Raw genomic sequence first — 16,226 nt, 5'->3', positions numbered from 1 at the left:
TACTCTTCTAGGAGATTGTTATTATAAACATTAAAAAATGAAAAACCGTGGAACTGCTGAATAACCATTTCAACCTTTATCTCAATTCTCCACTATTATAATAATAATGGCCAATATTTATATAGGACTTACTATGTGTCAGGTACTGTGCTCATTACAATTATTTCATTTGATACAACCCTGGGGTTTTGGTTTTATTATTATTCCCATTTTTATAGATGAGGAAAATTAAGTAGACTGAAGTCAAGTGATTTATCCAGGGTCACACAGTTAGTAAAATGCTCAGGTATAATCTGAATCCAGGTCTTCCTGGCTTCAAATCTGAATTCTATCCTCTGTGCTTCACTGCTTCCATTTGATCTCAACACAGAATGCTGACTGTCAGGATTTGTCTTCTTTTCTCATAGTAGAAGGTTCTCTTTGGCTAAGGCTCCTCCCAAATACTCCAGACATTTTTTGGAGATCAAAGAACGCCCAGTCTGGGAAGATGAGAGCCACAGCCCAAAGGAGGAGAAGCTCATCTATAAAGGAAAAAGTCACAATCCATTAAAAGTCTTCAGGAGAAGTGTAGGGTAAGAGTAGGGAGCTGAATCTTAGCCAGGGGCTACCTTGTAAAATGAGGGAGTCTGGACTCTGCCATCCACAGGGATGATGGAATGTGGGCTTATTTGAACCTCAGCCTCTCTTCATTTCTCTTCTTGTTCTCTGCCTCTCTCTGAATCTTTTCTTCTCTAGGTATCCAGAATCTCAGGTCATACATTGGAATTGCTAGTTTGGAAGTTGAGGGGATGTCCATCAACTGGGGAATGGTTAAACAAATTGAGGTATGTAACTGTAATGGAATAATACCATACTATAAAAAATGATGAGCAGGATAATTTTAATAAAATCTGGAAAAGAACTACATGGGATTAATGAACAGCAAAATGAGTAGAACCCAGAAAGCATCATACACAGCTACAGACATAATTCTTTTTTTTTTCTTAAGCCCTCACCTTCCATCTTGGAATGAATACTGTATATTGGTTCCAAGGAAGAAGAGTGATATGGGATAGGCAATGGGGATTAAATGCCTTGCCCAGGGTCACACAGCTAGGAAGTATCTAAGGTGATATTTGAATCTTGTCTGCCTACCTGCTCCCTACAGATATAATTCTTGAAGAATACGTTGTGGATGTTACCTCCAGGGAGAGTCCTGAAAGGTGGAAACATGAAAGACATAATTTGTATGAACATGTCTGTCTCCTGGACGATGCCTTCTATGATGTGGGGAGAAAAGGGGCTGGGATACTCCTGGATGAATTCTGTTGATAATAAAAAAAAAATATTCTTTTACAAAATATTTACTCATCTTAAAAACTGCTACTCAAGGAATGAAAAATATTTAAAGTTATAACATCACACTAGTAGTAGATAGTAGACAGGACTTTTAGATCCAGGGTACTCTCTATGCCTGAAATGTTCTGCCCTCTTCTGCTCTCCTCTTGAAGTCCTAACCATCCTTAAAGACCTAACTTGTTCCACCTCCTTCATGAAGCTTTCCCTGATCAAAGAAAGCCACGATTGATTTGTTCCTCTGAGCTCTTAGGATCACACCCAAAGAACAATTACTGTCTTTACTACTCATAATACATTACCTTCTATTGGTAATATTTCATGTGGTTTTCCCAACTAGATTCTAAGTAGAATCATGGGGACAATGTTTTAAACTTCATCGCATAAGAGAATTATAGGATATAGAGGTGGAAAGGACCTTAGAAATCAAGTCATACTTTTTTTTTAAAAAGTGTTTAATTGATGTCTTTTTTTTTTACATGACTTTCATTTCTGAGTATGGCCCCTTTCCTTACCTTACCCAGAGAAGCACTTCTTCTAACAATAAATACAAAAAAGAAAGGGGGGGGAGCAATTCAGTAAAACTAACAAGCACAAAAGCCAAGTCTGAGAATATATTCGATGTTCCACAGTCATGGTCCTCCATTTTTGACAAAGGTGGTGCATTTTCTCATCTCTTCTTTGGGTCCATCTCCGGTCATTAAAGTTATCTAGTGTTCAGTTTTCAGTTTATTGTTCTTTCCCTTTATATTGGTGTGGCTATTGTGGCTATTGTTTTCTTTCTTTTGCTTACTCCTCTCTGTGTCAGTTAAACTGTGTCCATCTGCCCATGTTTCTCTGAATTCTTCATATTCATCATTTCTTATGGGGAAGCAATATTCTATACATACATGTATCACATTTTGCTTAGCCATTTCCTAATGCATAGGACTCTACTTTATTTCCAGTTTTGTACTGCCACAAAAAAATGCTACTAGGAATATTTTGGTGTAAAAGAGACATTTCTGAATTTGATCTTTTTGGTATATTTGCCTAGGATTGGGATCTCTGGGCCAGAAAAATATAAACCAAAACAGCTAAATTTCACCTTGAGTCCCCTTTTTGGAAAAAAAATAACAAAAGATGAGACTCATCAATATTGATCATATATGTCTAAGTGCTAATAAATACTTTTTGCCCATTGTAGTCATTGAAGGGGCTGTGAGAAAATAAATACACTGTTGGCTTGTATTGGTCCAATTATTCTGAAAGACAGTTTGAAAGGTGGCTGTACAAGTAGCCTATTCAGAATGGGTTGAAGGACTACTGTCTTAGATGGTGGTAGGCTGAGTTGGAATAGACTTTCCTGGTTTTATTCACCCATTCACAGGACTGTAAGCACATTGGTATATTTGGAGGCACTGCCCAGTCCAGTTCCTGAATATCTCACCTTTAGGTATCTCCTAAGAGTCTATATAACAGTGATGGTGAACTTTTTAGAGATTGAGTGCCCAAACTGAAACCCTCATACTGCATGTGAGCCCCCTATCCCCAAGACAGGGGAGGGAAGAAGTTCTCTTACTGGACTGCTGGGCAGAGGGGTGGGTCATGTGAGAAATGCCCTCAGGTGCACATGGAAAGGGGAAGGGGAGCATCCCCTTCTGGCATGCTTCAGCACACATGCCATAGATTCTCCAAAACAGGTCTACAACAACAACAACAACAACAACAACAATAGCTAGTATTTCTATAGCTCTTTAAAATGTGTAAAACATTTTATTATGTCATCTCATTAGAACCTCACAACAACCCTATGAGGTAGATGCTATTATTCCCAATTTGCAGATGAAGAAACTGAGGAAGACAAGTTAAGTGACTTGAACTCAGCACTTTCTGACTACAGATGTACCACATAGCTATCAGATGACTGAGTGCTTTCTTAATTCAGGGCTTTCCAATATTTCTGTGAGATAGATGGTGCAAATATGTCATCACCGTTTTACAGATTAAGAAATTGAGGTCAGAGAAATTAAATAACTTCATGGTCACAGCAGAGTTGGGACTCCAATCTAGTTCTCAGGATTCCCACATTCTGCTAGTGCTCATCCATTTGCATTTATTTATGTTCCATATATTTCTCCTGCCTTATTAGTACCAAATTCTGGTCTACAGCCTCACCTCCATATGTCTCTGATCCTAGCCCATTGGAACCCCTGACTTAAAGACTTAGGGTTACAAAATGGCGCAGACAGCAAGGTTGAATGAGTAAGAGCTTTTGAAAGCAATTCAGATGCATATGGATAAATTTCTAAGGTGGATTTTGCCACTTGGAAACTAAAGAAATTTAGTTTATCCAGATTTGGATTTGCCTGTCTACATACTTAGCATATGTGTGGTGAAAGGGCAAGAACTTTAGGATTGGGCTGGGCTCTTGCCCATAGATTTTTGTGGGTGTAAGAAAGTGCTCTAGCAATCAGGCAACTGACTCTGCTTCTTAGAATTCTTCAATAGAAGCCCAGGTCCACCTCCATTGCTGGTATTTATTTTCTTGGTTAAAAAATTGTTAGAGATCTGATAGCCCAAATCCTCCCCACACCCCAACTTCTCCACTAATGATACTAATAGCTTTCATTTGTATAGCATCTTAAGGTTTGTCAAATATCTCATCTCATTTGAATCTCACAGCAACCCTAGTAAGTAGGTGCTATGATTATGCCCATTTTACAGATGAGGAAACTAATGCTGAGGGAGATCAAGAGACTTGCCCAGGGTCCCACAACCAATAAGTGCCGGAGGTAGGATTTGAAACCAAGTCTCCTTGACTCCAATTTCAGCTCACTGTTTGTTGTGCCTCCAAACTTCCTATCTAAGGCAGCTAGGCGACAGAATGCATATAATTGGGATTGGAATCAGAAAAACCAGAGTTCGAATCCAGCCTCAGACATTTACTAGCTGTTTAAACCCTGGATAAATCACTTAGCCTCAATTTGCCTGGTTCATTTAGCCATCTACATGTCCTGGCATGGATGTATCTGTCTATTTCTGTGATGGGTTGTGTGTTCAAGAGGATTTGAGTATTTCTTTGTTCGGTGTGTATGTGTGAATGTATGTATATGAGGGGGAGAGAGAGACAGTCAGAGAGACAGAGACAGAGAGAGACCAGAAGCTACTTGAAGTCCTAGCAACAGCCATGCCTCTTAAGACAGAAGCCAGACTAGCTTCAGCTACAATGTGGTGCTAAAGAGGAAGCCAGTGAAGAGACAGGAAAGTTTAGCTTCAACTATATTGATGCAGGAAGAAGTTAGCTGGTGATCAGCAGGCTTATTCCAGGACTTACTGGAGAGGGAAGGGGTAGAACCGCAGTGTAACCCTTTGGACCAACAAAAATGTTACACATCCTTCAAAGCTCAACTTCAGTCTCATCTTCAAAGTCTTCCTTAACTCTTCCATCCCACATTGATCTCTAAATTCCTCCAGGTTTACCAACTCAAGCATTTAATTAGATGGCCTTGTGGCCTCCAACTTTTTCAGCTAAATCGACAACTTCTGAAGGCCAAGGGATTGTATTTTCTACTTCTGTGTCCCCCCACGAGTCCCATCAAGGGGTTGGGCACCCATTAGGTGCTCAGTAAAGTAGGGGCTCGGTTGATTGATTGGCGATTATAAAGCCTGCAATTATCAGGCTTCAGCCCCAAACAGGGGATAACTCTAAGCAAATCCGTTAATTAGGGGTCTATTTACAGTTCTATTGTGAAGGCTAATCATGTATTAGCTTAAGGAGGGGTTTGTGCCTTGCTGAGAGTTTCATTATGGGAAAATAATGACTGAGGGAGGGCTCCTGCCAGAGGTGAGCAATTCACACCTGATTGTGACAGACACACCCATTCTGTCTCTGGTGCAAGCAGGCAGGCAACAATGAGTGTCATTTAACTGGAGACTACAGAGGAAACAGGTGATTAGAGCTAACAAATGGAAAGTTAATAAGAAGTTACTCAAGTTGTTACAGTCCTGGGGCTTAAGGTCCAAAGAAGGATTTAGATGACCACATTCTCAGAGAAGAAAGGGACAGCCTCCAGTCAGCATCTGCTCTGTTGGAGCCCTGAGCTTCAGCTAGGAAGTCCTTGCAGCTTGGGGTTTAATGGGGGTGGATCCCTTTCTGGGGCTGGATGTGAAAGGGTCCACAATCTAATGAGGCAAGAAAGAAAGATGAGGTCTAACTCTGTAGGCTGGTTAGATAGGTCTGAGCTGAGGGCTCAGTTTCTTCTTCTTTAAGGACTTGGAATACGCCAGGGGTTAGACTGGAGTCCTGAAGAAGGGCTGATGCTGGGAGTTGTATGGACAGCGTATACAGATGGACAGTGTACACAGATGGAGAATTGGGGGATGCTACTTAGACAGTCCAGATTGTGTACTAGTCATACATGAACACTCTGCTCTCCCCGGCTCAGCTTTTTCTTCTCTTTTCTAGCATGATAGAGACAGGGTGGGGTGGAGAAAAGAGGGAGAGAAGGAATTTGGAAAGGAACATTGGATATGAATGGAATACATACTGAGATGCAAAGAAAGAGAGAAGGGGAATTCAGATTTCCTTTTGTAAGGCATCTACATTTTCCTTTAGCTGTCTTCCCTTGGGGACTTCATTCTTACTCTTTGGACTGAGATAGAGAATTGGAGAGATAGGTATCATGTAAAGCATTTATTAAGTGCTTTCTATATACCAGATAATGCATTCCGCTCTAAGGGGTATATATTTTTCTATTTTTAAATATTTTATCTTTATTTTAATAACAAATTCCCACGTTAGTTTTCCAAAGTTGTATGATCCATATTATCTCCCTCCCTTTTTCCCTTCCACCTTCCAGAATTAACAAGCAATTCAATCTGGGTTATACCTGTATTATCATGCAAAACATATTTCTGTATTATTCATTTTCCTAAGTGAATAATCTTGTAAAGCCAAAACTGGGGAGGGGTACAAAATTTAAACAGGCAAGATAGCATCTGCCCTTGAGGGGCTTATATTCTAATGAGGTAAGCTAGATACAAAGGGAAACTAGAAAGAAGAAGGGAAGGTCCTAGGTTCAAATCCGGCCTCAGACACTTCCCAGCTATGTGACCCTGGGCAAGTCACCCTTACCACTCTTCCACCAAGGAGCCAATACACAGAAGTTAAGGATTTAAAAATTAAAAAGAAAGAATAAAATAAAAAAAGAAATAAGGGAATAGGAAGGAGAGAGGCAACTCAAATGGCAGCCCGAGCCATGGAAATGACCCAGAAGTGTGAAGAAGACTTGGATATAATAGAGAAGAAGTCAATGCTGGCCTATCAGAGCCCCAAGTAGTTCCAGGGCTCAGAGTCCAAGGTTTTGTTGAGGAGGAGGTAGAGACTTCTCAGTGCAGACTTCATGGAAGTCTGGAACCTTGCAAAATAATATAGAAGTTGGCCTACCAAAGCCCAGTGGAGTTCTTGGAGGCATGGCATCTGAAGTGAAGCAGAGAAGGTGCAGGATTATTGTTGTTCAGTCATGTTCAACTCTTTGTGACCCCATTTGGGGTTTTCTTGGCAAAGAAAGCATGAGTCCTTTCCCATTTCCTTCTCCAGCTCATTTTATAGATAAGGAAACTGAGGCTAAGAGGGTTAAGTGACTTGCCCAGAGTCACACAGCTAGTAAGGGCCTGAGGCCAGATTTGAACTCAGAAGGTTGAGTTTTCTGTCTCCAGACCTGGTACTCTCCACTGTGCCACCTACTTGCCCAAGGTCCTGGGAGAAGTTTATATATTAATGATCTGACCATTACCTGGGACTGATGCTAAGGGATCTTAAATATAATCGACAATCTTGTTTTCCTTATCTTGTGCTGTGCTACTTAAACTGACCCCAGTTTCTGTGAAGAAAGAGGCTAATGATTGTGTTTGAGTCTGTTTGTTTTCTATAATCTTGAAGTCATCAAGATGGGCTATGAGTCATAGATTAGAATGAAGCCACTGAACTTCATAAAGGCAAAACATCCTACCCCTTTGTCCAAGGGTCTAGACTTGTACCTTGGATGTTCAAAGGGCGAAGTCAGGGAACCCCAGAAAAGGGCTCCTAATTTTTTTTGGGGGGTAATAGTAGCCAAGAGAGGTCTGTGGCAATAGTTGCTTGAACAGAAGCAAGGCCTTCTGCTGCCTTCGATGCTAGGGTAGTTTGGACTAGATGGTTTAGGTCAGGTTTTTACTTTCTTTGGATTGCTTGGGGGAGCTCAGTATGGAATCTGAATATATCAGACTCCTGACTGCTTCATTACTATTGTCTTCTAAAGACTGGTCTTAAAATTGCTGACATCATCTTTTATTCCCACTGGAAAAACTTGGGTTGAAAAGTACATGACCCCAAAGGATGGAACTTCCCTAAATCCCCACTGAAACCAAGGGGTCCTAATAGGTACTTTCCAATATCAAAGAGCCCTGGACCAGTGTGAAGAGCATCCCCTACTGGCCTTAAGTCAGGTACTAGGGCCATGCCAGACTAGGAAAAGAAGGGGCACCTTCCCCCCCCCCCCCATCAAGCCTGTCTGAAAGCTGTATCTCTTGATGAGTATTTTCCCATTTCGTGAATCCTTGTCCTAGAAGCCAATGATCCTTTCTCCCAGCATCAGGGCACATCTGGTTATGGGTACATATTGCTTAGCTAGAAAAGTCTAAAGACAGCTTGAAGTGGTTAGCGTGTGTGGAGCTCATGCCTGCCAAACCATTCCTGAGAATCTTGCTTGGGTGGATTTGCTTTTTGGTTTGTTTTCTGTTTTAGTACAACTTAGGAAGTCAAGTTGTGACAACCTTGGGGAAATGAGTTTGCCTTGAGCCCTGCTGATGGCAGCAAAGATACTGGGGTGTGTGTGTGTGTGTGTGTGTGTGTGTGTGTGTGTGTGTGTGTGTGTGTGAAGTTAGGAAGAATATAAGGGTGTAAGACTATATTTCCTTGGCATGTCCCACTTAACATACACAGGAGATTTCACAAATCAATATATTCTTGTCCAGAAAGAATGCCTAGAAATGGTAGGGGGATTCCTGAATAGGGGATCTCTTGGAGACTAGAAGGGAAGATGGATGAGATTTTACAGCTCCGGCAAGAGACGGCACACTTTCTAGCTGTCCTGCTGTCAGTCCTTCAGAAACAGAATTAAAGTGAACCTGGAAGGACAATTTAACTATGCTATGTATACTGTTCCTCTGCTCTCCCTAGGTGGGAGTAATAGGGTCCATACTTTTCCCACAATTTTTTCCCCATCAGGGCCCCAGTATGCCATATCTTCTCTCTGGCTGTTTGCCAGCATAGCCTTTATCCTCTAGCCCTATTCTCTGGACTGATCTGTGCTCAGGCTTTCCATTAGTGGTGATTCCCATTAGCTTGTCTCACTCTGGGGTGGTGTAAGAGGCACCTGCCTTATTCACAAGACTCTAAAGATCTCACAAAATTCAGTGGAATTGGAAACTTCCTCCTACCTGATTCTGTTTCTCTCAAATCCTGATTTTTTGGCCCTAAATTGTCTCTGTGCCAAGAGCAGGTAGAAGGAAAAAAAGAGAGGATGGGAGAAAGTAACAGAAATTTGGGTAGATTGTTAGCTATTTTTTGAGTGTGAGTAAATTTCTTAATACAGCTGAAGCAGAATTCTTTTTTCCCCAAGCAGGAATATGGTAAGATTAGAGAAATGCTGTAGCATTACAACATTAGCATTTCTGTAGCAAGGTGTTTGAGATGGTCTTTCAAAATATCTTTGTAGAGAAGATGGAGAAATGTGAGATGGATGAGAGCACTGTTAGGGAGATTCATAGCTGGTTGAATAATTGGATCCAAATGTGTTGATAAGTGCATTGATGTCATTTAATGTAGGGAACCCTTTACTGGAATGTAGCTGAGATAATTCTTTAGTGATAATTACTTTCAACATTTCCATCAATCATCAATCCTTCAAACTTGATTTAACTTACCTAAGTTGCCTGATACTAAGGGGAAGATCACCAAATCTGTGGATGGAAAAATGAATGAATAAATGAAAAGATATATCAAACTCTTAGTATGTGCTAGACGACCCCAAGTAAGGAAGGGCAGCTAATCTGTTTCATGAAAGGATCCATATTCCAAATTATTTTAACAGATCAAATTTAACAAAATGAAATTTTGCAAAAACAATAAATGGAAAATCTGACTTTGGTCTAAAAAATCAATAGCACAGTTCTCTGATTCGATGATCCTGTGAAATGGGAGAAAAAATAAAAAATAAAACTACTTGACAGTAGTTTATGTGGAGAAACACAAATCATTGTGGTTTTGCTTGGCCACAGACTGAAGTCCACAGTTTGACATAGTTAACTGTTGTATTGTGTTTAGGATAAAGCTGGTAATAGTCTTCTTGTCCTCATTAGATTGCATCTGAAATATTTTTTTTTTCAGCTCTGTGTGCTGCATTTTTAAAAGGGTGCTGACAAATCAGAAGAACATTGTACATAGTAATGGCAATATTATATGATGAACAACTCTGAATAACCTACCTCTTCTCATCGATACAGTATTCCAAGACAATCCCGAAGACTCATGATGAAAAGTACCATCCACTTCCAAAGAAAGAACTGATGAAATGAAGTCTGAATGTAGACCAAAACATACTATATTTCACTTTCTTTTTTTTTTTTTGGTTTGAGATCTCTTCCACAAAATGACTAATATGGAAAAATGTTTTACATTATTGTGAATGTAAAATCTGTATCAGATTGCTTACCATCTCAGGGAGGGGGGAAGGAAGGAGGTAGAGAATTTGGAACTTAAAATAAAAAAAGAAAATGTTTTTATGTTTAATTGGGAAAAAAATAAAATGTTATTTAAAAAAAGAGATACTGACAAAAAAAGGAAGCCTCAAAAATAGGGTGTCTAGGACCATAAGGATCTGAAAACTATATCATTTGAGGAACTGATATTGGAAGAACCCCCTACACAGTGTTCAGCAGGGTGGGTGGGTATAATTTTAGAATGTCATGGAAATGAGGCATACATGTAGGGAATGCATATAACCAGGGAAAATTACAGCTCTGCAACTCTGGTCTTTGATGTACTTTATTGGAGACAGAAAGTTATAAAGTTCATTGGTGGGTATGGTGCATTTATGTTGTATGGGTAATTCCATTGATAAGTTGGGCTGATTATTAGCTGAGCTGCTATGCTTCCAAGCTAGGCTGCTTTGCTGCTACTCCACTGCATGGACCCAGTGCATAGACCTCTCCATCAACGTGGGCCTCTTTACTTAATGAGTAACACTGCTGACTCAAAAGGAAGAGAGACTCTTAGCTGGGGAACTGCAGAAACTTTTCTAGTTCTACTTCTTTGATTGGACTCTGAGGAGTTTCTGTCTCAAGAAGCAGATAACATTATAGAGAGGACTAATCAAGGGTGTCCTGTAGCCAGCTCAAACCATGATCCAGTTGTTAAATTTTCAGGCTAAACTGACAAATACTATAACTTGGGGCTTAATTAATTGTCTTGTGGATAATCTAGATTTAAGATAGTGATGGATAAAATGTTAATAATGATGATTAAACTTATAAGTGTGCTGGGCATATATTTCTTTTTTCTTTTAGAAAGCTGGTTGTTAAACATTTAGCTGCATACTCATGGGTATGTTCTCTATTTTGCTAGGCCCTGAGATTTTTTTTTCAATCTTTACTTTCTGTCTTATTGATTCTAAGGTAGAAGAGTGGTAAGAGCTGGTCAATGGGAGTTAAGTGACTTGCCCAGGGTCACACAGCTAAGAAATCTCTGAGACCAGATTTGGACCTAGGACCTTCTGTCTCTAGGTCTGGCCTCTATACATTAAACCACCTACCTGCCCTCTCCTGAGATATTTTTGTAGACCAATATTTCTAGTTCAGAGCTGGTGAAAGATGTCATTCTAAGTAATGTTAACTAACAGTACATTTACTAAATTCTCATTTCTGCTGACAAAGCCATAACTAGGGAATATACATTCATCCAATTATCACAAAAGAATTTTGGAGTTCAATTCCAAAGTTCTTCACGGTCATATCCAAATGAACAGCCTGAAAACAATGCACTGAGATAGATCTTGCCTTAAATAAGTATATTGCCTCTTCAGAGGGATTTTTTTTAGTATTTTTAAAAAAATGTTTCTCATTTGTGCCTGTCTTTGCTCCTTTCAATCAGTAAAACTGCCCAAATCTGAAAATGACACAGTCTTCTAATATTTTTAAAACTTTATACAAGTTTCTTGGCTTGAGAATAAATTGCTTGAGAGACACACTACTGAGAATATCATGACCAAAGGAAAGAATTAGGAATAGGATTTTCATATGTGAATTATAGGTTTGGAGCTGAAAGCTATGTTAGAGGCCATCTAAAAGTAAAAAGAAAAATAGTATGATATTGAAACAAATTTTGAATATCCAGTAACTCATGATTATAGCTAAGTAGACTCAGACTTTTAGGTAATACCTGATATGTCACAATTTATTTTAGGCATATTGAAGCAAAATGGAACGGACTGCTTCCTGGGGTAGAGAATTCCCTTCAGTAGATGTCTTTATTTTTATTTTTTTCAACCCTTATCTTCTATCTTAGAATCGATGCTAAGTATTGGTTCCAAGACAGTAAGGACTAGTCAATTGGAGTTAAGTGACTTGCTCAGGGTCACACAGCTAGGAAGTGTCTGAGGTCACTAGATGTCTTTAATTAATGTTTAGATGACCATTTATTGGGGGATAATGTAGAGGTAATTCTGGCCTGTAAGTGCCAATTCTGTGATTCTGTGATTCAGATTGATTTGAATGTTTCTGAGTGAGAGCCAAGGAACATGAGGAAAGTAATGGGAGACAGAAGAGAAAAGAAACAAGAAAAGTTGCAGTAGAGAATAGCAATGACCAGGGTTGAATACTGTCCATACATTGTCCAATGTGCTCACTGCATAAATGCTTTTACAAAATTGTTTTTCTATGCCATAAGGGAGGGTGGTGGTGGGGAAACTGGAACGACTTTAATGGAAAGACAAAAGCCATCATAAAAGATATTAAAAAGAAAATAGAATACATAAAATAAATAATAAAATAAAATAAAATTTGGCTAGATGATCCCTGAGATAACTTTCAGCTTTCTAAACTTCTAAACTTTCTAAAATAAAACAACACCCCCCCAACAAGGAAAAAAAGAAATAAAGGCAAGCAGAGAGAAGGAAGAGATAGACATGAGCAATCCAATTCAACAAATGTTTTATTGAGCTATCACTACTACTACCACCAGCACCACCAGCACCACCACAACTACCATTACCATTACTACTACTACTACCACTACTACCACCACCATTACCATTACTACTACTACTATTACTAGTTACTACCACCACCACTACCACCACCTCTACTACCATTACCACTACTACTATTACTACTGCTACTACTACTATTATTACTGCTACTTCTGCTACTACTACTACTACTACTACTACTACTACTACTACTACTACTACTACTACTACTACTACAACAATTGTTAGATGGCCCAGTAGATAGAATCACTTTGGCTTCAGACATTTACTAACTATGTGACCCTTGACATGTCACTTAACCACTCTTTGTCTTAATCCATCAGAGAAGGAAATGGTGAACCACTCCAGTGTATTTTTGCCAAGAAAATTCCATAAACAGTATAGGTTTGCTGTGGCCCACGGGGTCAGGAATAACAATAATAACTATACTGTAATAATAGTAATAATCACTCACATTTATATAGTATAACCAGGTTTACAAAGCACTTTACATATTCTATCTCATTTGTTCTTCTCTGAGTTAGGTGCTATTTTTGTCCTCATTTTTAGATGAAGAAACTGAGGCAGAGAGAAATTAAGTGACTTCTCCAAAGTCATACAACCAGTAAGTATTTGAGTCAAACTCAGCTTTTTCTGATTCTGATTTCAGGATACCACAGAGTATATATAATAGAATAGTATATATATGTATATATATATAAAATCTCTTGAGAAAAACACGATGAATGTTAAGTTGGCTGTTCCATATTTCTAGCAATCACTTACACATAGGAAAGTAGTATAAGGATATAATTAAAAAGGCAGTAGGTGAATCGTATATTGAGCAAGAAGGATGATGAATGGGCATCTTCGCTGTTGACTTGGAACCCATGTAATGTGAAAAAGATCTAAAGGAAGACTCCCACTTTGTTGGCTAAAGCCTCTAATGGATATTTATTGGAAAACATGGATCAGGATATCCCAGGAGAGGAAAAGGCACAATAAGTTCTCTAGGTGCCCCTATGGAGGGAGGATCAACATTGATGCCATCACAAAACCATTTAGGTACAAATGTAGAGCACTGTGTTAGGGGTTAGAGAAGAAACAAAGATAATAAGAATACAGTACCTATCCTCAAGGAGATAATAGTTTTATGAAAGAATATATAATATATAAAATAATTTGAATATTTAAAGAGAACTGGGAATAATGACAATACTAGTAGCATTTATATAGTGCTTTAAAGTTTGCAAAGCATTTTACAAATATCATCTCATTTAACCCTCGCAGCAACCCTGGGATCTTCTATTATTATCCCCCTATTACAGATGAGGAGACTGTGGTAGACAGAAGTTAAATGGGCCATATAACTAGTGAGATAGGATTCAAACTCAAGTTTATCCTGACACCATATCCAAGACTTTATCTTGTTTCTGCATATAAAGCATTCCCCAGTCCAAAGGAAGGAAAAATAATTTCTGATTAGAAGGATTGGAGAAGGCCTCATGGAGGAGGTGCTATCTGAAATAGATTGCTTAAGGTTGTACAGCTAATAAGTGATAGAGGTGGGATTCAAACCCAGATCCCTTAAGTCCAGATTCAGTGGTTTTACCATTTGATCATGCTACCTCTATAGAATAGTTTTACCATAATAATAAATGGTTTGGACAATGAACAAGGTCTATCCATCCCTTTCGTGTTTAGTGATTCCTGACACAGCATAAATCTCCAGGGCAGACAGAGGCTTGTCGGAGGCAATCTTGGGTTGGGAGACTATGAAGTTTCTGTATGATAAGTTGTCTACAAAAAAGGCAGAGTTTTGTGCTAATGGGTTTATATTTCTTGGTTGCTTCTTCCTTCTGTCCAACTGGGCTCCAAGGAAACTCATCCTTTGGAATTTGGAGGTTAGAAGTCTGGGAGAAACTGACTATAGTATAGTGGTCCGTGTTTGTGTCTGTGTGAGGTCTGGGATCTTAAGGTCCCTTCCCTTTTCCCCTCAGATTAAAAAAAAAAAAAAACCTTTTATCTCCTGACACTCCACTCCTCCACTCCTCCACATCCCTCCTCCTCCCCCTTCTCCCTTTCCTGCTTCCTTTACTATCCTTGGATTCTTCAGCTGTCTTGAGGGGGTGGCCCAGACAAGGATCCTAGTCCCGGAGCCCCAGAGGACTGTCTCTTCTTCAGTTTACAAACCCGTTGTAATATAATGATTGACTAGGAACCTATACTACTGGAGACCAGGGCTTCAGACTCCAGGAGAGTCCAGATTTTGGCAAGCCCCAGTGCTCTGTCCTGGGGGAGGATGGGAAGACTCGAGAATAAATTTTAGAACAGAGAGATTCTTTTCATCCTGCTTTTACCAAGAGCCACAGTTGGCCAACGTCAGCCCTTCAAACAACACTCAGTGTTCATCCAACTTGCCCTTTGTGGTTCCCTCTCAGGATCTGCGTCCAGAATGGCTTGTCATTTCTTTTATGAGTGAGCTTATTTTTAAAGGTTTCTTGGCAGTGGAGTGGGATGGTGGATAGGGTTAAGGCTTGTGTACATGGGTATGTAACAGGGACTAGCACATGCTCAGAGTGGCTCTGACATCATCCCAACCATGTGTAAAGGCTGGAGAGGCTGCTTCCAAGAGAGTTGTGTTGATGTGTGATGGAAGTGCCTTACAGAAACTTGATCATACGTCGACATTCTGTAACTGGTTCCAATCTGCCAGCCTTTTTGATTGGAGCAGCTAGGGGTCTCAGTGGCTAGAGTGCCTGACCAGGAAGCAGGAAGATCTGAGTTCAAATTAAGCCTCAGTCACTTATTCGATGTGTACCCCTAGGCAAGTCACTTCACTACTGTTTGCCTCATTTTTCTCACCTGTAAAATGGGGGTTATAATAGCACCTACCTTGCTATGAAGATCAAATGAGATAATAGTTATAAAATGCTTAGTACAAACCTGGCACGTAGTAAGCACTATGTAGATACCAGCTATTATTATTATTATCATATTATTACTGTTTTTGTTATAGAATTATTATATAATTATATTTTTATATGATGGTATAATATAATAATTACATTATAATATTACAATATTACTGCTGATTTGCTACAAAACTGTTACAGTAGGTACATTCAAAAAGTTCTTATCAGTGAGCCATTTTCTCTTGGCTACTTTATATCTCTGCTGATAGGAGCCTGTATGAGATAATACTAAAAGGAATAGACCTTGAGCTCTCTCCACTGAGGCTGATATGTGGCTCTGTGAAATGGACCTCATTCCTTGGCCTCTGCCCTTGTTCTGTTTTGTCTGAGATGACCCTGGGATGGTAGGCTAGAGCAATGGTGTCAGACTCAAACATAAACCAAAGCCTGTCAGTGACAATATTGACTTAGAAAACTATTAATGAACATTATCCATATTTTAAAATTTTTATTATTTATTTTATCACATATTTTATTAATTTTAAAGATAATTCTCAATTATATTTTATTTTTTAAAACCCTTACTTTCCATCTTAGAATCAATATTATATATTGTTTATAAGGTAGAAGAATGGTAAGGGCTAGGCAATGGAGGTTAACTGACTTGCTCAAAGTCATCAGGGGCCGAATTTGAACGCAGGACCTCCCA

The sequence above is a fragment of the Gracilinanus agilis genome, chromosome 2, assembly GCF_016433145.1.
Source record: "Gracilinanus agilis isolate LMUSP501 chromosome 2, AgileGrace, whole genome shotgun sequence".
NCBI classification, from domain to species: Eukaryota; Metazoa; Chordata; class Mammalia; order Didelphimorphia; family Didelphidae; genus Gracilinanus; species Gracilinanus agilis.
The sequence above is the reverse complement of the archived record's forward strand: the minus strand, read 5'-3'. Positions refer to the sequence as shown.